This window comes from Cricetulus griseus, chromosome 7, assembly GCF_003668045.3.
Source record: "Cricetulus griseus strain 17A/GY chromosome 7, alternate assembly CriGri-PICRH-1.0, whole genome shotgun sequence".
Taxonomy (NCBI): domain Eukaryota; kingdom Metazoa; phylum Chordata; class Mammalia; order Rodentia; family Cricetidae; genus Cricetulus; species Cricetulus griseus.
The window spans coordinates 98,962,297-98,988,568 of record NC_048600.1 but is presented as its reverse complement, the minus strand read 5'-3'; the positions used below and the strand labels follow the sequence as shown (position 1 = coordinate 98,988,568).

The 26,272-nt window shown below is 43.1% G+C and overlaps 1 protein-coding gene across 8 annotated transcripts in view; it reads right to left on the bottom strand.

Moving 5' to 3' along the window:
* Positions 1–26,272, bottom strand: part of Bcas3 (BCAS3 microtubule associated cell migration factor) — a 487,638-nt gene that overhangs the window by 93,841 nt on the left and 367,525 nt on the right. The gene's annotated exons all lie outside the window — the stretch shown is intronic.

Genomic DNA, 26,272 nt, shown 5'->3' with positions numbered 1-26,272 from the left:
CTTCAGTGAGAGAAGTGGGAGTGATGAGAGAGGGTAATGGAGCAAATATGCCTAAAGCTCATTAGATAAGTCTGAAACTGCCATGGAAGGGGGGGCAATGGTAATCACAGTTGTTGATTTCTTTGTTTCCATCTTAACATGTCTGAGGAATGGGCAGCTCCTAAGGGGCTGGAGTGGGGACAGTTTTTAAACTGGAGTCGACAAGGAAAGGAAGGAGAAAAGTGACCAGACTCTGCTGGGCTGGAAGGACAGAAAGGGTTTCTTAGGCTGTGAGATGAGTCCCTTCTAAATATACATTGTGACCATTGCTACCCCCTCCTCTCTCTCTCTCTCTCTCTCTCTCTCTCTCTCTCTCTCTCTCTCTCTCTCTCTCTCTCTCTCTCACACACACACACAATTTGTCCTCTGCCCATAAGGTGGGGGGCATATCTCTTCCAGTGGTCATCTTGACATGCTGCTGGTCTCTGTGCTTGCTCCCAGGCTCTCAGTTCATAGGAATTATCCAACAACTTTCAGCATTCTTTGGCGTTTGTTCTTTGAGAAAGCATTATCAAAAGATTTTACACACATATCAAATAATTCATTTGTCAAGGATAACCTTTATAAATAGCCTTTCTTTGGGCTTATGAGAACAACAGCCATTACTTGACTTTATAGGATTTAATTGGAAAATGTTAAAGCTGATGGGTTCAACTTTGCAAGTATGCTCCCCGTGCTGATGAGAAACAGACATCCCAGATAGATTTCAGAAAAGTGAAGCTCACATACTTTGTTACTTTCATGACACCATGCAAGGGACTACAGCAACTCGTTCATTAAGTGTAAGCGCTGTGGGCAAGAGTAGGGGAACCTTCTCTTGTTCATCTAATTTGGTCTTACATGTCCAGCCCCTAAGAATACATGATCATTCTTTTCTCTTTAAATCAAACTAGGGGGGCTGTCAGCTCTTAGTTGCCTCAAACCTACCTGGAAAAAGAGAGAGAGAGAGAGAGAATACAAGAATTGCAGGGAGAGGGAGAGAAACTTATCTAATGAAAACACTGGGTGACCCCTGATTGCCATCCCCGCAGGGTGAATGGGTGCCAAGTTCTGCACAGCCACTGAATGATCCCAGCAGCTGCAGTGTGTTACTTGTGGCAACTCTTCTAGGATCTCAAAGGGTTTCAAAGTCATCCTGGCAGCTGCCTCCTGTCGCCCAACTCCGTAATGATTGAACCTCTTGTTCCTTTTATAGACTTGTTCTCTCCTAATAAAACACTAAATGCTGCTCTGAGCAACTGTTCCAGGATGGGTAGACGCAAGCCTTCCCCTCTTCCTCCAAAGGCCTCCACACCCTGTATTTGATCTCACAATGGACCCCCTGTGTAATGGTCCTACACACACACACACACACACACACACACACACAGAGTCACGTGGGCACTCACACAGGCATGCAAGTGAGCACACAAATGTTCATGCAAGCGCTTCTAAATCGCTTTAACAAAACCCGAACCCCACATCCATTTCCAGCTATTTTAAGAGCTGTTACTTTAAAACTGGGCAGCCATCCTAGACCCGTGAAAGCATGCATGAAGCTCAACCCGCCATGAACGAAGAACCTCAATTCACTATGGCAGGAATCGTCTGAAATGACACCTCCAAGCTGTCTGTCAGAAGAAAGAGCTTTGACCTGTCAGCATTTGGATGGGAAAGGCTGCAAAACAAGCCATTTTTTCCCCTTGGCAAATATGAACCACATTTGTAAGGTGTGAACTCTTTCCACACTTGAAAATGCAGATGGAAATCATATCATACCAGAACAATGCAAGAATCAGTTTAAAAAGGTCCCTAGATCTAAATACACTGTATTCATGTATGAAATTACCAAAAAGCTAAATAAAAACAGAACAGGAAAGATTCCTAACCCCTCTCAAATCTCACACAACAAACACAGTCAACTGTCTTCCCTGGGACAAGCACATCGACATTAAAACTACTCCTCACTTTCAAACCTTCACTGACTGTGCGTTTCATCTACACTTGATTTTTTCCTCCTTGAAACTGAATCTTGCTATGTAGCTCAGGCTGGTCTTGAACTTGAGGTAACCCTCCTGCCTTAGCCTCTTGAGCTTACAGGCATGGATCGCCGCTACCAGTTTGATTGACATTTTTACCCGTCTGTTGAAGCTTGCAAGCCTCTCCAGAGTGGCAGCGTGGGCCACTAGCTGTCTTATCCATGGCAGCTAGAGAAGTGTCTGGTGGCATAGTAGCTGTTAGTCAAAAGTTTGTTGAATAAACAAATGAAACGCTATAAACAAAATGGACTTGGCTTGTGGGTACTTGGCTAAAATAGGCCAGCTAACAAAGTCCAAAGATTCTGAAGGCTTTTAATGAGGAATCCTACCCTCTTGAAATAATTCTGCTTAAGTAATTACCATTTGACTAAAAAGGAAAAACACAAAGAACCTTCAGTAGTAGAAAATTAGAGGCAACCAAATTCTTTGTGTGGCTTTTCTTCATCCTGAGACCTCTCTGAAAATATAAATTAAAATGCTATAATTGGTGATTTAAGATGTTAGCTCATGGTAAGTTTATTTTTACATTTAGTGCTAAGTATTTTATTCAAACTGATTTATTTTTCTATTATGACATTTAAAAGAAAAAAAAAAGTAAGCCAAGAGAAAGGCATAATGAAGGCCATGCACTCATCATTAGCCATACAAATCAGTGGCCCTCGCCACTCTGATGTCACCTACAGAAACTAGTTTCGACTTCAGCTTTGTGACAATCAGACTGCTGCCAGCGCTAGCCAATTAGTTTATAATTACTATGGACTTCTAGGTCTTGAGAAACCTCCCACTTGGAAGGTGGAAGTTTTGAGCCAAATATGACATTTGACATGGTTGCAGCTGCTTGAAATATGTCTTCATTAAAGTCAGATGAAGAAGATAAGCCTCCAAACCAACACAAAGTTTGCATTTTTTCTTTTAAGTACAAAAGTAGAACTCTTTCCCTGCCTGTACTCCCCCCTGAGGCCCCTCCTCTTTCCTCTCTCTCCCTCCCTCTCATTCTCTCTGGGCTCTTCCTACTTACTAAAACATTTAGCCACTAGTGTGTTCCCAGACACGCTCTTTTGCTCTCATTAATGTTCACGCCATTTTCCCAGCACCCCAGTTCACTCTTTGAAGGAGCTAGAAAGCAAGGACACAGGGTGACATATACTCTCAAACAACTTGATTCTTAGAACGGACCTTTATACCACCCCCCCCCTCTTATGGCTTAAGATGGTGCAAAAATGTTACTTACTCCCAGTTATTAGTCTCCGTAATGTAACATAACAGATACTTTCTAAATCCTTTTAGCCTTCTCCCCCTTACTGGAAAGATCATCATATATATATATATATATATATATATATATATATATATATGTATTTCAAAGTGGATTTAATAAAGAAAGGAGTGCTGTTAAAGTAATACGTGAGGCTTTGACATTAAGCAGTGCAACCCTGCGGAGCCGGCAAGAACAGGGCCTCTAATCTCCAGTGATTTATAGAAGCTCTTCCTTCATCTCTGTACTTGGGGAGGGCCAAAAAGTTTAGAGACAGCCTGGCGTCCCTTGTACTCCACACCACTAACTCCTGCTGGCCAGTCTGCCTGCTAAAACTTTTAACCCTGGAGCTGCCGCCATTAAACATTGAACACCATTAAAGCCAGTTTATTTGCTTGAAAAGAAGACAGAACGGTTTCGTGTTGCAGTAATGCACAGGGATGTAAACATCCACGCTGGAGGTTGAGAAGTTACAAATAAAGAGCAGAAGGAATGCTCAGAATCAAATGGGGCTGGAGATAGTCAGAAACCCCTAGCCAGAAGGAGAAGGACAGGCTCTGCATGCCCATCCCACAGCCACCATCTCAAGGGAGCCAGCTGAGGCTTGGTGACACATTCTCTCCTACATAACATTTGAGAAATATAACTCAAGGCCAAAGTTACACTTCCAGAATGACATTAGAAGGGCCAGACAACATGAACAGTCAGAAACAAGTTGTTCTACCAAGTGGACTAAGGGGTTTGAAGGAAGGCAAGCTTGTATTGGACCTTGATCAAGAGGGAGCATGCAAAGCTGGGGCACTTGGGCCTGTGTGGTCCTTCTAGCAAGAGAGATGCTAGGAAGTGAGCACTGGTGATTTTAATAGATAAACACTATATGCATGTTTCTTTCCACCCCGTCCCATTTCCTTCCAAACCCTAATCTTTTGGGTCAAGGCCTTTAATACTAAGGTCCCCCAAACCACTAGCAGCACTCGAGCCTTACCGGGATCTGGTGGTTCACAGCACAAGGCCTGCTGTAAGGATTGGCATTGGTAGCCCCCTCTGAGACCATAAGAGAAGCATCTTGACGGTTGGATTGGTCATGTTATATGGTTGCTGTGAACTTGGCAGCTTGCTGTGCCCGCCTCCACCCAGTCTTGATATATGACATAGGCTAGCCTTGAACTTACAATCCTCCTTCCTCGGCCTCCCGGGTGCAGGGATTGCAGATGTACACAAGTTAGATAAAGGAACACCCTTCCTAATCCACCAGGAAAGATAGGTCTGGGACGGAACTGCATTTCTTAAAAAATGAGAGTGCCACTTCTACCAATGAGCCACTTCTGCCACTTCTGCCAATGAGGGTGTGAAGAAGGAGGTGCATGCTAGCCTGAGGCTAGGACGGTCTGTGGCAGAGATGGCCTCAGGACAAGCAGGACAAAGCTCTTAAACTTGATAATTTAGGGCCTTGCTGGTTAGTCTGTTTCTGACAAGAAAAGACACCCAGCCCCTTTTAAGAGGCTTTCTGAAATCAAGTACACAGGTCAAGAAGACTCACAAAGATCAGTATTGCACACTTTAGGCCAGGTCACAAAACTCACAGCTGCAGCAGCTGCAGCAAGCAGTGAAAGGCCTTCATAGTCCAGCCCATGTCTCATCTGAAGAGGGAACTGCTGCAGAGACTGGAAGTGACTTGCTTAAGAGGCCATGGCCAAATTGTAAGAAAGTCATTCCAAAGCCTGGGACTTGTGACCTACTCCTCGATGAAGGACTGTGATTACCAGGTACAGCTGTGTAGCTGTAAGAACCGAGTTCAAGCCCTGGATCTGTGGGATCACTAGTGAGCTATTCATTCGTTCTGACGTTATCTGACTCTCTCTAAAACAAGAACAATAATTATACTATCAAGTGCTCCAAGGTCATGAGGGAGAATGAAAAAGACAGGCCTGAGAATATCAGTGGACACATCTGCACCCTGGACAGATGTTAACATGGTGTTTTATGACTGTTTCCAGAGACAAGATGGACCCAAAGACTAGTGAGCACATGCTTCTGGAATGGCACACAGTCCTGAGCTGACTCCAAACTGCTACGAAGCAGCACAGTGTGGCAGACAGTGTGACTTCTGCCACACTGCATACCACATTCGGCTGTTATTTCTCTCGGCCAGTCTGCTTCTATGAGGGCTGTGGACCAGAGTGTATTCCTAGCTGTATCTCTAGGGTCTGGCTCAGTAGGAGGCCCATAAGAAGCGACCTAATGAGAAAGAAGCAAATGGAGTTTGGTGGACCTAGGAACCATTCCCTGTCTTCACCAGCTCTGGCTAGGAGCTCTGCAGTGTAACTTGTCTAAATTGGCTCTGCCTTCTCACTCAGAGCCCAGGGTGGAGTGTAGAGACCAAACATATTTATGGTTCAACCTCCTCTGAAGGTGACACACTCAAGGAACCCTCTGGCTGCTCTGGGAGCCACTTTCACAGGGTGTGAAGTGAGCAGTTAACTCACCCTGCTAACAGTATTCCCACCCATGCTGGCAACTGTTAGCGCTCCCACTTGGTGTGAAAATCCCTATGCCCAGCTGGGTTTTTTGGGTCCACACAAAGCAGTAATATGCTAATGTGGGAAAACCTAGAGAAACCCCACCTAGAGCTGATTGTCATAAAGCTCCAGGGTCATAAACACCAAGTCACTTGCAACCCTGCTGCTGGCTTCCCAGGCCTTTCGTGGGACCAGTCCTCCCCAGCATAGAAGGAGCCTGCACCAACACACATGAACCCATTGCAGCTTCATTTGGCAGACTCAGAGACTTTGGGGGTGAGAGGAAATGGATTATATTCCAGGCTCACGAAGGCCCACCCTTGAATTTAAGCAAAGCAATCCTGGAGGAAGCTGTTCTGCAGCAATCTGTTGATTCACACCACCCACTGGGAACTTTTCTGGGGAGATCTTCCCATAGTCGTTTCCTTTTATGAAATATTTCTGGTTCCTCATGAAAAAAGGGTGTTATGATATTCTGACAGTCAGTGCCTGGAGCCGGTTTAGTCTCCAAGGTCTCACAAGGCAGACTCCAATGTGCCAAAGTTCCAATTATTTATTTACTTACTCATTTTAACTCTTTTTGCAGACAGGGTCTCAAGTAGCACAGGCTGGCCTTAGACTCAGTACGTAGCTGAGGATGACCATGAACTTCCTGGTCCTCCTGCCCCTTACAGGCGGCCTCACAACACTGGGCTTTAATTTATGTGGTGCTGAGGATGGAACCCAGGGCTCTGTGCAATGCTAGGCAAGCATTCCACCAACTGAGCTCACTCAGAGGCGAGACCAGAAGTGGGAAGGGGGATGTCAAGAGTGTCAGATGCAGACTCTTTACCTTTGGGAAACTGCAGATCTCAGCTCCAGCCTCAACTCCTGGATAAACAAACCTTAGAGGCCACCCAGGGTACTTCAGTTTGTAAAAAGGCTTAGGAATGTAAATCACACAGGAGTGAAGTGTGATCCTAATTTGCACTTAATCAAAGCCAATTAGAGGTACATTATTTACACAAAGCCCATGCATCTCAATTATGCCTAGCACAGCCCTAGACAGTTCTGAGTTCAGACCTTAATTCTGCTTAATTAGAGAAGTAAACATTTTCACTGAGTCGATACTTCAGTCTGGTCTAGAGTCTGTGGGTAAAAGCGACCAAGTTTGCAGAGTGTTTCACTTCAAGGCCAAGAAGGTTTAATTGATACTTGTTGGAAGCACCTGCAGAAAACAAAGATAAGGTCTCGTCTTTGTCGCCCAGGCTGTCACTTTTGTAGTCTTGTGCACCTCTGACATCCACTAAATAGTAATGATTGGTTCTGCTTCCTTTTCTGCATTTTAGGAAGAAAAACTCAACCCGGGGAGCTAAGCAGATCCAAGACCTCAACTTTCAGTGCTAGCAGTCCATTTCCCAGGTCAAGGGACCAGTGGACAACACTTTGAGGGCAGCCAGTTTGGATCACTAGGTGGCAGAAGACACTCTGAGGTCAGTGCCAGTCAAGAGGCCTCAGGCCCCAACCCATCAATAGAGGGGACAGAGATCTAGGACAACAGAACTTTGGGAAAGCAAAGTCCCATAGCCTGGAGAGGGCTTTGGTGACAACTGCTTCAAAACCCCTCTCACTCATCCATTTAGCAAACAGACACAGGAGCTAGGAAAGGTCCTGCTGCCCCACAGAGGAGGCTCTAGGTCCCTGTGATGCCTGGCCTGGCCAGGCACATTTCCTAGCTAGTGACTGAATCCCAGACAAATGGCCTGTTCTTCTGATGATTCTTCTGCATCTTGCAACAATCAACATGGCCTTAGGAATAAGTGAACATGCCAGACTGGCTGAGAGCCTGTGAAAGTGAAGCCCAAATAAGGAAGGAATGCAGCCATGGCCTGCACTGCTAACTTGAAGCCTAAGAGTGAGTGGCTGCAACAATCACCATGTCTCTACATCTTTTGAACATAGGTACAGTTAAAGTTGCCAGAAACTTGCACTGACTTCTTACTTATGTGACCACATCCGAATACAAGTGTCGTCTAAATTCATTTGGCCATCCCTTTGTCATCTGTCTCCTCCCAAGGAGAAAGAGAGGGCATGTGAAAATAAAGAATCACAGAGTGAATAGCATTGGGTGGGTGGAATGTTTGGCAAATCAGTTATTGGAAACTAAGACTGTGGATTCAATGATACTTTTCCAGCACAAACGATCCTAGTCATTCCTGGCTGCCCAGTGGATTCTAATACACAAAGGAGCAGGTATGCAACAAAATACCCCTAAAGTATTATTTAGATACAGGATACAATAGGCTTTCTTTTTTATAAGGGCAAGAAGATGGTTGGAAGTAGCTTGGTTGGTAGAGTGTTTACTGAGTATGCACAAGGCACTGGGACTAATCATACAACATAAAAACAGGGCATGTTGACAACGGTCTACTTTCAAGTTGGAGGCAGGTAGGTCAGAATTCAAGGTCATCCTTAGCCACATAATCAGAGTTAAAGATCCTTCCTTGTAAAGAACGGGGTGGGGAGGCAAAAATCACATACATTTCCTCTTGTTAGAATGTATTCAATTATATAGTTATGCAAAATATTTAATTCAGCTAAAATGCTTAAATGTATATTTTTGGTAGATAAAGGTATGATATAACTTGAATAACTCACTGATCTGTGACGATATGAATAATGCTCCCCAAGTGAGATCTGAGAGACTTGTAAAAAGGGCCTGGCCCATAATATTTTTTCTCTGGTTAATTATTTTATGTTTTTGTTTCTCGAGACAGGATCTACCTATGTAGCTCAGCTTGTGATCTTTCTGCTTCACCCTTGTAAGTGCTGGGAGGATGGTGAATCCCACCACAGCCATCCTTCCTTCACATTAGTTGTTTTTAAAGACCAATCCAAATGCAATTTCATTTTCATTGTTTTTTTTTTTCCCCAGTCAGAATTTCTGTGTCACCTTGGCTGTCCTGGAGCTCACTTTATAGACCATGTTGGCTTCAGACTCATAGAGATCCACCTGCCTCTGCCTCCCTAGTTTGGGACTAAAGGTGTGTGCCTGCACCACCCAGCCCAAATGCATCTTCTTTAGCTTGGGTGTTCAAGCTTCTTTGAAATCTACACATCATGCTGGAGAATGTTCCCTTGTTGACACAGGAAGTCCCACTGCAGCATAATCAACTTCCCAAGATTCTGCCTTTGAACTTTGTCAGCAAAATACAAACAAACTGGGCTCTCTGATCCTGAATAGTTTCCAAATGTCCCGCCTACTTTCTGTGACCTCATCCGACTTTGAAGACAGTTCAGCTCCCAGGGAAGCCTCTAGAGGCTCAGCTGCTCCTTGTCTTCCAGCTCCCACCCAAGGCTCAGGAAAACTCTTTTACTGGTAAGGTGGTCCTATGAAAATCACAAGAGAGTTCACATTTGTGAGATTTGCTTTTTTTTCTATAGACAAATTTTACTTTAAACCTGAGATCAATTATGGCAAGAAATAAAGAAAATCAAGTGTGAATGTGTTCACTAAAAACGGCTCCAAGCAGTGTTTTAGATGTGAAAAGAACTTTCTCATATACTGTTGTGTGAGATCTTATCAGCCATGTATAGAAACTGGAGAGGCAGAGCATGGTGTGTGTGTGTGTGTGTGTGTGTGTGTGTGTGTGTGTGTGTGTGTGTGTGTGTGTGTCTGTGCATGCACGTGCACTCGCACGCACGCAGCCATCAATGAAGTCTTCAGAATTCAAATCTAATGCCTCCTTTCACTACAGGAAGAGCCTGAGTTGAAATCGTTGTTGAGGAAAAAGTTCTTGAGTACCCACTGCATGTGTAGCGTTCTTGTACAAGGGACAGAAGTGAAGGTGTACCATGTAAACAATCAACAAGGGGGAAATGGGAAAAGCCATTCTAAATATGATGCAAACTCCAGAAGTATTCAAGTTACTGAGAATTTAAAGACAAAGTTTTAAAATGTTGTGTGGCAAAAATCTTACAAATATGCTCTAGGATACTGAACAATTTGAATGAATGCAAGTATGCAGAGTAAATTAAGAGCCAGTTTGCCCAATTATAGAAAACTCCTTCAAATGAACTAAGAACAATAAACCCTCAGAAAAATGGGCAGGGACTGGAAGGTGGCTGAGTGGTTAAAACATCAAAGTCTATTGTCCAGAGAGTATAAATTAGTGCAGCTAATATATAGTATCTGATGGGAAACTGATGTCCTGTGAAATTACAAAAAGTATTTTGTGGTCACATATCTTTTGACTTGTGAATTCTGCTTCTAGGAACCAATTATAGAGCTGTCTAGATGTATACAAGTGTGTTGTTATAAACCATAAATAGTCAGTCTTGGATAATGATGTATTTGATGAAATATGCACATAATGACACCCATTTAGCACTATTTATAAAAACAAAAGACGGAGCACTATGTGTATGTCCAACAAGAGGTGCTACTGGGAAACCAGAGTACCTCTGAAAATTAGAAGAAAAACTACACATATGAAGAAAAGGAAAAAGTCCCAAGATATACACACATATGAAGAGGTGTCCCCAGGTATAGTGGCTCTTGCCCATAATCCTGACACTCTGGGTGCTGAGTTAAGAGGATCACTGCAGATTTGAGGCTAGCCTGGGCTACAGAGTGAGTGCCACATGAGCCTGAGCTACTGTGAGGCTCTGCCTCAAACACAACAACAACAAAGGAAAGGGGGGTCTACACTAGGATCAAATATGGGTCAAGTAATGGGGAGGTGACTTGATGTTTTTTCACTCTACAGTGTTCTGTCTAATTTTTTTCTTTTTTGGCTGCTTGGTCTTTAATACTTACTTTAAAAGCAGAGACAGCATAGAAATTAAATAAGCAAATGAGTTGGGAGTGCCCAGAGAAAAACTTCAGCTCTGCCTCCAATTTTTTTTGTTTATTTGTATTTTTGTTTTTCAAGACAGGGTTTCTCTGTGTAATAGCACTAGCAGTCCTGACACTCGCTCTGTAGACCAGGCTGGCCTTGAACCCACAGAGATCCTCCTGCCTCTGCCTCTGACTCCATCTTTGATGCCCACATGAAAGAGTGTGGCAGACCCTTCACTCTGGTGCTGCCCATCTAAGCATCTAAGTTGTGAGAGTATACTTGGAGGGGTATGTGTCCCCTTTGCTGGGCACACAGAATCCACAACAGTCTCCTTTGGTCCATGTGAGCGAGCCTTTCATTTCAAGTAACAAGAAGCTTTTCCATCCATCATTTCATAAAATCCATACAACCACCTTCTAATGTAATAGCAGTCCTTCCTGTTACAAAGATCTGGGAAGTGGCTCACCAAAGACACAAAACCTCTGAGTGGCAGAGCTCTGACTCCAGCATAGACAATACCAAGCTAACACCATCACATTCCTTTCCAGTGGTGCCCCATAGCCCTTCCTCGGCTTAAGGAACCTAACTGCCTTTGACAGGGTGCCACTGGTTAGCCTTATCTTCAGAGGAGACTTGCAAGTGGTTGGAGCATGCTCACCCCTCCCCCACCTTAAGACAAGCCTGGAGCTCACTGTGTAGCTGAAGACAACCTTGACCTTCTGACCCTCTCGTCTCCACCTCCCAAGTGCTAGAATTACAGGCTTATGCCCCCCACACTTGCTTTTATGTGGTGCTGGTCATTCAGTTTGGTGCTTCATACAAACTAAGCAAGCACCATCACACCCCCAGTCCCATAATCTGCTTCTTAATACAGTGTGTGGCATTTTTGTTTAGAGGTGTAGAGATGCTCTGGAGGTATAGCTCAAGCGGTAAGGTGAGTGTTAGCATGCACAAGGCCCAGGGTCTGATCCTCAGTAGCGTATAAAATAAAATGCATGGGCGAGATTCATTTTGCAGTGGGGATGCAAAGTTGCAGAGGACAGAGCCAGAAGAAACGGCATCAACCTCCATTTTACCTTAACTTGATGGGTAAGTTGGATGTGCAAAGTAGGGGGCTTGGACCGTGAAGGTACTGAGGTCTCACAATGTACTCCTTGTTAAACCACAGTATTTCTTGAGTTCTGCTGACAGCAGAGAGTGAATTAACAGAGAGATGAACATTTACTAAAGGAAAGTACTCAACTCTGGAGCCAAGCTAAATAAAGAGTTAATGTTGAGAGAGAGAGAGAGAGAGAGAGAGAGAGAGAGAGAGAGAGAGAGGAGAGAGAGAGAGCGGGGGGGGGACGACACGTGAGCCAAAGGAGGCTTAGTGGTGCTTGCCCTCACATTGCCAACCAGGAAGCTGGAACAGCCAAGCCTAATTTGGCTTGTGGTAACCTGCCTGGTTCTTTTCTTCTTCTTCAGAACTCAGGCAGAAGGGACCAATGCCACCTCACCATGGAGGCCTGATGGCTGGGCCACTACTTTAAACATGGTTTGTGGTCTACACCAGGATGGACTGCACAACTCTGTGTTCCAGGATTAGGACTGAATGTAACATATGCTTATCCTAATGGCAGTGATGGAAACTAATAAACAGGCACTGGCCACATCAAAATTATAACCACAGCCCCCCCCCAAGAATAACCTCTTCTAAAGCTCTAGGGAAGACGATGCAGAAACATAAAGCTGTTTGTGGATGTCTCAGCTGCTATGGGCTATGCAGAATCAGTCTGCAAAAAGAACCAAACTGAAAGGGGTCAGAACTCCTTACCCAATAATGTCCACACACTAAAGGGAAAGCTGACCGAGCAACAGTGAAGAAATTAGCAAGAGCTTTTATTTTGCTGAGTCACCTTAAGAAATCCCAGATGTACTGAGATATAACTTACCTACCACATATTTTATACACACACACACACACACACACACACACACACACACACACACACACTCAACCTGTGGGTTGCAATCCCCTTGGAAGTCACACATTGGATCCCCTGTATATCAGATATTTATATTATGATTCATAGCAGTATCAAAACTACAGTTATGAAGTATCAATGAAATAATTTTATGGCTGGGGGTTACCACAACATGTATTAAAGGGTTGCAGCATTAGGAAGGTTGAGAATCACTGATGAAAAAGATATAATTCAATGGTACTTAAGATTTTTTCTTTTTCTTATTTTTTTGAATTGAGCAAACATGATCACAATCTAACTCCAAGCACTCTTAGTACTCTAAAGAACTCTGTACCTCTTAACTAGCAGACACCCCCTCATCTCCCTATGCTCCTAGCTGTAGGCAACAATCTGTCACTTTTTCTGTCTCTACAGACTTCATATTTGGTGCAGTTCCAAAAGATGGAAACATATAACATGGAGCTCTTTGTGATCAAGTTCTCATTATGAATGTTGTAAAAGTTTATCTGTGCTATGGTGTGAGTGAGAACTTTGTTCCTAGCAGGATGTGATGGTGGACACCTGTAATCCCAGCCACTCAAGAAACTGAGGCTAGAGATGGATCATGAATTTGAGACCAGTCTGGACAACTTACTGAGACTTTAGGTCAAAATAAAATTAAGGGTGGGAATGTAACTAGGTGCTAAGTGCTGAGATCAAACCTCCTTACCACACACACAAACATCAAACTCAAGACAACGGTAGAAACTGAGCTTTACTCCTTTTTATGTAATAATATGCCATTGCAGAGAGATAGCACTTTTTGTTTAATCTGCTGATGGAACTTGGGTTGTTTCTATCATCTGACCACTTCACATGACACTGTAACAAACATCCTGTACACACACACACACACACACACACACACACACTTACTTTCTGTCTACTTTCAACTCCTTTGGGTATATCCATTTGTCAACTGATAGATATGTGTAAGTTCTTTTGGGGTATTATGATTAATGCTATTAGGAAAATTCACACACAAGTTTCTGAGTGGATATGTGGCATGTTTTGGACTGATGTATAACTTGATTACGCTCCATACCCATTTTAGGAATTGCCAGGGAGTTTACTCAAGGGGCAGTACCATCTCATGTTTCTACCAGGAAAGCATGAGGGTTACAACTTCCCTGCATCCTTATCAACATCTGTCACCATCTGTCTATCTTTTGATTACAGATACCTGGGGTGCCAAGCTACAGTAACTCAGGGGAGTCTTGATCTGAACAGCACCAATGGCTAATGACACCGTTGTTATCTTTTCTTTTGTAATTTATTTTTTTGAGAACTTCATGGATTATTCTTTTTAAAAATTTATTTTTATTTTAGGTGTATGGGTATTTTGCCTGCATGTATATATTATTCATAGGTGTAATATCTACAATGAATTATTTATTCTATATAAAGACCCATGTTATGTATGCTATTGCAAATGGAACTGACTTTAAATTTCTATATCATATGGCTGACACAATATAGACATCTTTGCTAAGTTCTACTAGTTATAATAACTTAAGTATATATTCCATAAGATCTCCTATGTAGGGGCTGGAGAGATGGCTCAGTGGTAAGAGCACTGGCTGTTCTTCCAGAGGTCCTGAGTTCAAATCCCGGCAACCACATGGCGGCTCACAATCACCTTGAATGAGATCTGATGGCCTCTGCTGGCCTGCAGGCAAAAGACTGTATACATAATAAATAAATAAATAAATAAATAAATAAATAAATAAATAAACAAACAAGATCTCCTATGTACGTGAACTGCTATCTGTGTATACAAACAGCTTTACTTCCTCTCTGTAAATTGTAATGTCTTTGTCTCCCCTCACTGAACCAGCTATAACCTCTAGCACATGACTGGTTAGAAGTGGTGAGAATGGGGACTGGAGAAAAGGCTCAGTGGTTAAGAGCACTGGCTGCTCCTCCAGAGGACCAGGGATTGATTTTGGTACCCATATGACAGCTCACAATGGTCTGCAACTCTAATTCCAGGGGGTGCAATACTCTCTTCTGGCCTCTGTGGACACCAGACACTTATACGGGGTACAGATGTACATGATGGCAAAACTCCCAATCCCATAAAAGTAAATATTTTTAAAAATTAAAAAAAGAAAGTGGTGATAATGTATATGCTTGCATCATTCCTGATTATAGAAGTAACATTCAATTTTCCACCATTATATATAATGTCTGCTACACGATTTTCATAGAATGGGGTTCTAGTAATATTTAATACATAGTCAGAGATTTATAAGAACACAATGAAGACAAGAAATAGGAAATGTATAATCTTACAAAAGTGAAAAGTTCACTGTAAAGAGTCCAGAACCAATTAAGCCTTGTAGAGACCTACAAACACGAAGATACAGAACAGAAACATGGAAAGGCAAGCACAGAGACAGAAAACCAGCTCACACATAAGCACAAACAAGAGGAACAAAAGCCCTGGAGACGTCAACAGTAGGCTAAAGCATGAAAGTGGACTCTTTGTGTGTGTTACACATACGAAACAATCCAAGGCATGTCATTAGAATGCTGTTTAACAGATAAGAAACAAATCTTGAGAGAAGCCACAGATAACCAAGGGGTGATATTACACAGTTGAAGGTTCTGTCAAAATCCACTCAAAACAGGGTTACATCTGTAAAAAAACATGTTTCCATCTGAACAGGAGCTTCCCAAATGCTAGAAGATAGCCCTCTAGGCGTAAACAGTAACAAATGCAATGAACAACTTACAATGTTGAACAATGGCCTAGTGTTTTGTTCCCAATTGTCCAAAAAGACTATTAATTTTGTTTCCCTATATTTTTGGTCACACATTCATCAATTGTCTCTTTATAAACCAGGATATTTATAGTAATTTTCCATTCTAGTTCTTTTTTAAAAATAACCTGAAGAGGATCTCTTCCACCAATGGTGAGGGTAAAACTGGCTACCCATACATAAGATCTTACGTTTGATTCTTACCCTATATCATGGGTATATATAAAAACCATCTGAAAATGGGTGAAATAGCTAGAGTATATCTGAAACAACAGAGCATCTAGAACCCCCCCACCCGCCCCAAACAGAAGCTTTATATCACTGGTTTTGCGATGTTTTCTGAAATACAACAACAAAAGCAAAATAGACTAATGGGATTGCATGATTTTCAAAAGCCATGCAACAAAGGAAGAGAGAAACCCAAGCTGTTGGGATGTGAGCAAACATTTGCACGCCCCCTGTAGTTGATGGGGAGTTAAGGATACAGGACTTATAAAGATCTACCATTTAATACACAACCTACTCCCAAAGAACTATTAAAAAGCAAGCAGAAGATGCCAAAGGAATTGGGTTTGGGGTGCACTCCTACAGGACTAGTGAAGCGGTGACAGGAGGACCCAGTACTTAAGGCTAGGAGCTTCAACTAGACAGCAAGTTTGAGGCCAGCCTAGACTACATGAGACTCTGTCTCAAAAAACAGAAAGACTCAAACTGATATTTACACAAAGAATATAAATAAACTGACCAATGGGAATATGAAAAGAAACTTAACACTATTAGGGAAATACAAATCAAAACCACAAACATATGTCATTTCCCACCAAAAAAAAAAACAAAAAACAAAAAACAAAAAAAAACAAAAAACAAGCAAGCAAAACCTAGGAAACAGAAAGTAGCTGTGTGGATTAGAGAAAGTGAAACCATTATGCACTGTTGTTAAGAATGTAAAATTCTTCCAGCACAGGTCCTATGGAAAACAGCATCAAAAAAATATAGAACTACCATATAATCCAGCAAGCCTACTACCGGGCAGATAGCCAAGAGAACAGAAATGGAATTTCAAAGAAATCACTGCACACCCCCCCACACTGCAGCATTACTCACTGTAGCCAAGATACAGAAACCACCTATGCCCAAGTGCCACAGACACACTGTGGAACAGTATTCGACCCTGTAAGAGGGAAATCCTGCCATGGGCTACATCATGAATGAACTCTGAGGATGCTATTATGCCAAGTGAAATAAGTCAGTCACAAAAAGGCAAGTACTATGATTTCACTTCATATGGGATCTGTAGTTATATCCATAGTATTATCAAGTAGAATGTGAATGTTGCTGAGGGCGGGGCGGGGCGGGGAGTACGGTGGAGGGGAGTTGTTCAATAGTAACAGAGTTTCAGTGTACATGGTGTCTTCTTCTGTCACTCTCCACCTTATCTTTTGAGATGGAGTCTCTTAGTGGGGCTCACTCATTAGCTAGACTGACCAGCAAAGAGCCCCTGGGATTATTTCTGACTCTGTGTCCCAGCACTGGGATTATGGGTACCCAGGGCCACAGGCAGCTTCTTAAATGGGTGCTGGGGATCTGAACTTAGGTCCTCATGCTTTCGCAGCAGGCCCTTCATCGCTCATCCATCTCACCAGCCCTGTAGTTCCAATGTTTTTCTAGATGAAAAAGTTCTAGTGATCCGTTGCCTAACAATACGCATATGCCCCACTGTAGCCCACATTTAAACCAGTGAAGATAATAAATTTTATATTATGTTTTTAATGCCATAGTAAAATTATATTGAATCAGCTAAAGGGAAATCAAAAGAAAACTAACAACTGTGGTAATGGTGGATGTGGCAGGGGTGAGGTGGGGGTGATGTAGAAAGGGACAGACAGAAGCTGTCACTACTCAAAGACAATAATCTTCTTCATTTCCAAGACTGAATAATTAATAGAATCTTCAGCTTACAGAGAATGATGAATGAATGAATGAATGAATGAATGAATGAATGAATCAATGACAAACACAAAACAGCCAGGATGGAAGATGTAGAGGTATAAGAAGGACAAGGTTAAATATGACTAAAGACACTGAATCCGTGGCCAATGACAACATATCCAAGGCCTGAGTGACATCTACAAGGCAGAAAATGTAGGACATGACATTAAGTATTCAAGAACTACATGGCCTAGATTTTGGTTTTGGTGGGGGTGAGGTGTGGACTTTCAGCTAGCTTTACACACAGGCACACCTATGTAGGACAGGGTCTCCCACAAAGAGGATACCCAGGAGAGAGTCTTTCACCCTGTGGTCAGGTTTCAGGTCAAATGGCTCTTTCTTGCATAATACTCCCCGACTTCGTTCTGGAAAATTCCACATATCGCTTTCTTGTCACCTCCCCTTGAGTTCTGAATCCAACTGTAAGCCTATGGTCATCGCATGCTTCCTGCCATCGATCACACCTTTCAGCAACATGGCATCCAGTCACTCACTCATTCCCCCATGAACTGCAGTCAATAGTTAGGAATTCAAAGATAAATGAGACATGGTCACCACAGCTGCTGGTGGGGCCTGGACATGTCTGTGGCCAGACAATCACTGTTTATTTCCAACGAAATGAAAGCCTTGGCATCATTAACCACCGTGGCAGTGGAAAAATCAGTTTCCTGCCTTAGTCGAAAGGGGACAAGAAGACAAGGACCCTGCCTTTGTAATTCTGGCTTCACAAAGAAGGGATGGAGGGTTGGGGCCCTTTCTGAATCTCTTGCAGGTCATCTTTGGTAGTGTAGGAGTGTGCGTGTGTGAGAACACTGTTTATTCTGGCCCTTCTCGAAATTTACAAATTGAAACAAATAACAGTGGAGACATTTGCAACTATGGAAAAAGGGTGTTTACAGAGTGGGAGAAAACAGACTAAATAGGCTTAGATTACCGAAAATTTCTAACACAGCACGAATGGACTGCACAGCAGAAGGTGCAAAGGGCACTGAGTCAGCTTCCCCACAGCGGCTCTAGCTTTTGAAAGAGTTCTGAAACATGTCCCTTTCAGAGAACAGCATAAGCATCTACATGTGAGGTCGTCTTGGTAAACCCCAGGGACAAGGACAGGAAAGTTTTCCTAAGCCTCCTGTTTCATCTCTCCAGTCTTGGATACTGCTTCTCAGATACCAGTCTTACTGAACGTTAAATCATTCAGGCCCGGGCGCTTCTCACACTTTCCTCTGGAAACTAATTCTCCAACCTGTTTCACAAATGAAATTGCTCAGGTGAACTTCCCTGTGAGAAGCCAGGATGGAAGATGATGCTTTTTTCTAATACCCACTTATGGACCATTTCTTTGTTCATTAATGGGCAAATAATAACCAAACACCAAGTCTTTTAGTGAACTTTTGATGTGGTTACTTGTCCCTCACAGAGGAAAAGAACATGTGCTAGCCAGTGAAGGTCTATATTCACAGTGCCTATTATGGAAAGTGGTGAGGATGAAGGTACAGCCCATGGAGACTTAATCTTTTTTACACAGAGGCCCTAGCACACCATACAACAAACACTGGGAAATGTACAACGTGTTAGGGAAAAAAAAAAAAAAGAACAATGGTTTTATATAGTATGATCCTGAAGTTCATTCCTTTTCTTGTTTGTGATTGTGGTGTGCGTATGCGTGCTCGCGTGTGGTGTGTGTGTGTGTGTGTGTGTGTGTGTGTGTGTGTGTGTGTGTGTGTGTGGTGTGGTTTTTGTGTGTGTGTTCTCTGTGTGGTGTGTGTGGTTTGTATGTGTGTGTGTGTGTGTGTGTGTGTGGTGTGTGTGTGGTGTGTGTGTGTGTGTGTGTGTGTGTGTGTGTGTGTGTTCTCTGTGTGGTGTGTGTGGTTTGTATGTGTGTGTGTGTGGTGTGTGTGTGGTTTGTGTGTGTGTGTGTGTGTGTGTGTGTGTTTGTGTGTGTGTGTGCTCTGTGTGGTATGTGTGGTTTGTATGTGTGTGTGTGTTCTGTGTGGTGTGTGTGAAACAACTGTCCAGTGTTTGCTACATTTAGTGACATGCACTACCTCAGCCAGTCTTCAAAGTTAAGCTGGGCATGACGGTGAATGCCTTTAGGCCGAGTTTAGTGGAGCTCCGACTGACTTGGAACTCACTCTGTAGACTAGGCTGGCCTCAAATGCAGAGATCAGCCTGGCTCTGCCTCCTGAGTGCTGGGATTAAAGGCGCGTTTCACCCACTCCCAAGCCATACTCTCCTAGTTAGCAGTTTCTATCACTCTTAATCTCTCTTATGGGCTGGAGATGGCTCAGTGGTTACAATCATTCATGCAGGCAAAACACACATATAATAAAATAAAAAAAATATCAAAAATATCTTTTATATTTTAAAAACCTAACCATAAATAATTGCTTAGTCTTCTCTCTTTGTGGCTCACATTAAAAAATGTTTTAAAATTTAAATATAATGAAGTATTAGAGACACAGTAGAAAACTGTATGTCCCTTCTCCTGCCTTCCTATTAGACTATTATTCTTCTGCAATGTTTTGATATTCTTGACATATTTTAAAGGCTTGCTTATTTTATTACACACAAGTCTAGTTCATTCCTTTCTTTGAGTCATGGCCTAGAACTCACTGTGACACTGAAGATGACCTTGAACTTTTGATCCTATTTCTTCCACTTCTGTAGTATTGGGATTACAGGCATGCACCACCATGCCAGGTTGTATGTCATGCTGAGGATCAAACTCCAGACATGTGTATGCTAGACAAATACTCTACCAACTGAGATATACCCCCAGCCCTAAGTTCATTCACTTTTTTCACTATATAATCCATACACCACAACTTCTAATATACCCCTTTGTGCATCTGTAGTGAACATTTTTGGATAGGCCTTCTTTATACACAGGTCAGTTTTTTTCTTTGGACTTTATATATGTATATGTGTTGTAAGCACCTTATGTATCTTAACTCATTCAGCATTCCTCATAACCGCATGCAGATCCTGCCCTTACCTCCACATTATGGATGGTTGGAATTACATGGTTGGAATCCATGCAGCTTTAATAGACACTGTCAGTCACCCTCTGAAGGGATGGCTTCTGTTCATCTTTGCACCAATGGGGTGGGCTTCCCACATACTTGCCCACCCCCCGGTGGTCAGTTTTAAGTATTCATTGCCCTATAAACTCTTGTCCTGGCACAGCCTGTTGAACAGTATCTTTTAGCATTGTTCCGTGAACCTCTCCTATATCAAGCTTCTGTGTATATGCTGCTGTCATTTCTTTATAACTTCTTTGTAAACAGCATCGTCACACAGCTTTGTAAGAAGATTCAAGGACAGCATGGATCATCACTCCCCTAGGCCAGACCTGTCTTCTGCTTTTCTCTCCTTGCTCTGAGAGGCAGCATCAGCTGGGCTCTCTTCCCACCGTTCAGCAAGTCAGTGGCAGGGAAGGACAAGGGGAGAAACAGGCTTTGACCAGTGTGTCCAAGTCAGCAGCAGTAGCTGTGGCTCTCACTCTGCTGAGTTCTGATAACTGCCGCCAGTAGCTCTGGTCCAGGGGTGCTGAGGGTTCCAGCTTTTGCTCATCTAGGGAACTTCTTGGCTTCTTTAACATCTGGCTATCCCCTGCTCAGAGGACTCGGAACCTCTTCAACATACTTTTGTGTTTGCTGCTGGTTTCTGGGCAAGACTCTAATTCAAAGCCTTACTGTGGCTGATGTCTAGTATTCTCAAGGCCCTAGGTTCTTTCCCCAGTTCATCACTATATATATGGGGCTGGCCTTGAATTCACAGAAGTCTATTAATCTGCCTCTCCTTCCTGAATGATGGAATTAAAGCCACAAGTCTGAGGGCTCCATCTCTTTCCATTTCTTATCTCTTATTCTCAATATACTGCTACATAGAAATAGTTTGAAAGGACTCCCTCATTTCCCTTAATACCCCCATGTTTCATAAAAAACAAAAAGTTTACTCTAAACACTCGTGCTCTGCCTCCATGTGTATCTTTAAATCACTGTAGCAAAGTTAGAATGCTAAGGAGTTAAGCTAACTACTCACTGGTGTCCACGCTACCTTCAGATGCTCCAGAGAGAATGACTACGTTCAAATACGTAATGAGAAGTTGGTTGTTTTGTTTTGAGACAAACTCTCATGTAGTCTGGGCTAGCCTTAGAACTCTATATAGCCCAAGCTGGTCTTAAACTTCTGATCCTCTTGCCTCAGCCTCCCATATGTTAGGACTACAAGCATGCACCTCTGTGCCTAGCTTTAAGAATGAGAAGTCTTGCAGTATCCAGCACCAGTGAGCTGTGAGCTCTGACTTGGGTATAACTAATTTAAACAACAAGGTTCTATCAATTCCTGTATGTGTATGCAATGATCAGCGTGTAGAGATCATGAATATGACATCAAACAGCACATGATTTACCATCCTAGGTCTTGAAACTCGGGGGGAAAAACATGCAGAGAAGAAATAAACAGCTTTTTTTTTTTTTAATGAATGTAATAACAGAAGAATAATGAGGTTGGAAAACAGATGTGGACGGAGGGGAAAGCTTGCTACAGTGTGGCCCACACAATCTGGGGAGGAATGATAAAAAGAAAAAACAACACAACTTTACAAGCTGTTTTGAGCCTGGAATTAAAAGAAGTAATCAAGCAAGGCTGCCTTATAAAGGGTCAGGGGGTAGCATCCTGCAGCGGAGACTAAGCAGAGCCCTGCTCCTGCTCCGGCCTGTCTGGGAAGAAAGGGCTTCCCGGGCAGCAGCTTCTCAGAGCAGATTCTTGATTCAGTGTTTAATAATTGCCATCTAACCTCCTTCCCCTGCCCACCCGCTCCCCAGGGAGGTACTTCCCTAATGGGCTGGCCCTTTTTAGTCTGGTTTTAGTCTCTGACTCTTTATATTCCGACAGGGGTGGGGGTGGGGACCTCAGTCTATTTCTGTGACTTCCAGGCAAAATGTGTCAAATTAGATAAATGTGTTCGATGCTGGGTTGGGAGCACACTCCTCTTTAAACGGTTTCTTCCCACACCCCTTTAACCATGTCTGTCTCTCAGAGTCTATTCGAATGTGTATAAAAACAATCCCAACTAAATCCTCACATGGGGTGGCTGTTTTCTGAACTCTCACCACACAGGTCACATTTGGGGAAAGGCAGAGATGTGAACGCAGCCTGTTGGTAGAGAACATGCAGCCGACCCTGAGGTCACCCACAGGAGCGTAACTTCCTTCTGCTCCTATGGGCATTGTTAGGAACAAGGTTTTTTACGGAGCAACTGGCAGGACGCTCAGCAGTTTACCAAACAGTGCTAGTGTGTACAGAGTATCTCCCAATGTGGGACTGTGAGAAAGCAGACCGCTGCAGTTGTCTGACTTCCTCTGAACGCCTTCAAACTCAACTACTGAAGTCCAGCCAGCAGCTAATTTTACCCGTGAGTTCCAGGAGAGAGTAAAGCTGGTGGGAAGATTACAGAGTTCCTTGAAGCCCTGACCTACAACAGGAAGAGAGTTGTCAGCCTTCATGTCTCTCACCCTAAATTCCAAGGCAAACAACATCAGCCGAGCGTTTTATAACACGTTCCCATTGTAAAATTGCATATTCCAGAAACTCATAGACCTCGTGTCAGTACCAACACATGATCTTAAACCGAATATTTTTACTTCAGCTTTTCACTTCCAATTTGTCAAATGTATTTGGGTTTCTCTGGCTTTGTTGTAAAACTGTGGCAATCTGACTAACTCTTGTACTCATTCAACTCAGATCACTGGATTAACAACCTGGGAATCTCTGAGAACACTGGTGTAAATGAAGCACCACAGACCACAGTGATTTCTCGGGCTTTCTGTAAACATGGAGAGAGTGAGATTTTTCTAGTTCTTTCAGTTTGGGCAGAGAGAAACTGTTTAATCCTTCAGCAAGGCACTTCATTTCCCCTACACTCATCTGTGAAATGGGTGTAGTAGTACCCACTATCAGGGGCTGTTGTGAGTATTAATGACTATCTACTTTGAAGGACCTGAACCATACTTAACACAAAGAGAGACAGTCACGATCAAGTCTGGGAAAAACTGATGGGAAGAGGGTCCACAATCCCACTGGTGAGTGAGTGAGATGCCACACAGTGGCACACCTTGGGACAAAAGATGACCTCAGGTGACCCTAAAAGCACTAAGGGGATCAGCCAACAGGAGTAGGAGTGATAGCAAGTGTCTGGTGTCTACGGGAGATCTCCAACATGATTGTCCTAGGCCAGGAATGGACAAGTGCCCGGTTGAAGGCTGGTGTCCTTGGAAGAGAACATGAGCCTCTTCTTGGAAGTAGGTTGATGGAAAGGAAAAAAAAAAAAAAAAAAAAAAACATGGCTGGAAAAGTTCAAGGGGTTCATTAAGATCCGGATGCTAACCAACCTGCTTTCTGGGGTAGCACTTCACATTGTTGCCAGAGACCCATAAAAGGATGGAACAGACAACCTCAGCTTTGAGTGTGAGACCGATCACCTGGGCTCAACCCCTGCAGCAATTACTGTGCTATGAAAGGCGGAGCTGGACTCTAATAAGGGAGAACAAAGCACCAACCACCCCGGAACATTTAGCAGACCTCTGGGTCATTATCTGGCTGAGTTTCAGTGTTCTCAAATTCTGTGTGCCCTCGAGAAGAACGGAGATCCGCACAGATTAGTTCTTTGAGCGCTGCTTATTCTCCTCAAGAGTAAGACTCATACCAACTGATATTATCTAAGCGCTGACAGCATAGTGGTGCTACCATTGCCCACATTACCTGTGTGCAAGAAGGACATTTTTAGAAAGGGCTCAGATATAGAAAAGTGCCATCTGGTACCCACCAGAGAATAAACAAGGTTGCTTCTGGCATTTGAATAAACTGTTTAGGAGAAGAGCTGTGCAGACTAGACCCCAAGTTTAAGAAGGAACTCATCTTTTAATCAGAAACGAAACAAGAATCCCCAAGAGCTCAAGGCTCGCTGCAACATCTGTCAGTTTAGAATGGATTAATAAAATCACAAGGGATGGTTAAAATCTTATCTAAGAGGAATTACAAGCACGAACCCATATGCTACAATAGGATGGGACAGTCAGTGGTCAACATTTGGCTAGTGTTCTCTGCTTCTTCCCCAGTAAGACTTTGCTTCCTTAACATGTGATGGGGGCATATCCCAGCCCTGTCACATTAGTTGAGTCTGATAACATTATCATGAATTCCCCTTGTTAGAAAGCTATGACACTAGGCACAAGCATCACTCTACTGAAATACTTAATCCATACTAGAATGTGATCAAGAGAGTAGAGGGGAAGAGTATAGCTGCAGGGAGGGCTCTTCAGAGGAAGGAGACAGTGTGCACACGAATATGAAGGTGGGAAGTGAGAGTCAGGAAGGAGCTATGTCACATGCAAAGAGTTCATCCAAGCCAGCAGTGGGAGGCAAGAGATAAAGTATCCGTTAGAAACAAAGCGAAAGGGGGTTTGGGAAGCCTGTGGCTCCTGGGTCCCTCCTAAGAGTGAGCACAGTTCATGGGCATTTCATGTCATCATCATGGGACACCTCGAGCACAGATTAAGTCAGAGGCTTAGTGAAGGCCGCTTTTGTTTCGAGGCCCTCGTATCTTGGATTATCTGACTGATCCCAGATCCATTTCTTCCATTAGACCTCAACCAAGACATTATTTAAAGGTAGCAATGTATAAGAAAAGTGTATTTCAGATGGAACCCAACATCTTGGATGTGTTAGGTAAACCCTTCACCAATGAATTACACCCTAAACCCTTGGCTTTCAAAAGACAAAGTGTATGTAGCTCCAGTTAGACTTGAACTTGCTACAAAGCCCTAGATGGCTTTGAGCTCACAATCATCCATCATCCCCTCTCTGCCTCCAGAGTGCTAAGTGGATTTATAGATGTGCACTACCAAGTCTGGCTTCCTTTAGGTTTCTGAGGAGAAAAATACTTTGACATGAGAAAAACCTATGTCATTTGGGGAAGATCTCATATGACCACTCAAGTAGTCTAGTTAGGAGAAGTGGTGTGATTTGTGAACAAATGACTGAGGATATGGGTTAAAAGCCGACCTACTGACTGCAGAGACAGCCTAAGGACTTCCATGGAACTCTGCTTGGGTGTAGCCCTGAGTTCCTCTCTGTCTGCAGAGGGCTGGGCTGAGGCCTGCAGTCGCTGTGGTTCTTGAGCTTTGGGATAGAAGCACCCCAAACTCCTCAGCTTCCATTTGAAATGACTGTTTTGTGTGGCCCTATCTCTAGTTGGCAATCATAGTCTCACTCCACTGTGTGCTCATGACTTGGTGTCTTCAAAGGCAAAAGGTAGACATGGACCGCCAACACCTTGAACTCTATAGACAAAGACACCCAAGCAAAGCAAACCAGAGAAGAAACTGCTTCGGGCTTGAAGACAGGAGACTTAATGACCTCTGTAGGATGGTCTAAGTCAGAGCCACTTTGAAGTCTTAAATCTAAGACTTTTCTGTTAAGAAAAAAAAAAAAAAAGAAAAAGCCTCAGCTACATAAGGCCTCTGGATCACTTCACTGCACCAGCAGAAGCTGAGGGTGTGGTGGGTAACATACACTCACTATGGAAAGCTTTTTAAAAAAAAAAAGTCAGAAAAATAAAATATGTGATTTGGAGGTTCAGAAATCTGTCTAATCAGGATCCATTTTTAAGGGAAAAGGGTGGTATGTCTTCACAGTCCTTAAAGTCTAAGACAAAATATGCATACAGTAGCTTGCCAAGAAAACCATCAAGAACTCAAGCTTCCTTCAAGTCAAACCCCATCCACTTAATAAAATAATAAGGTATCATTCACTGAACATCTAAACAAATTGCTAGGACATTACCACAAGCAGCTCAGGGA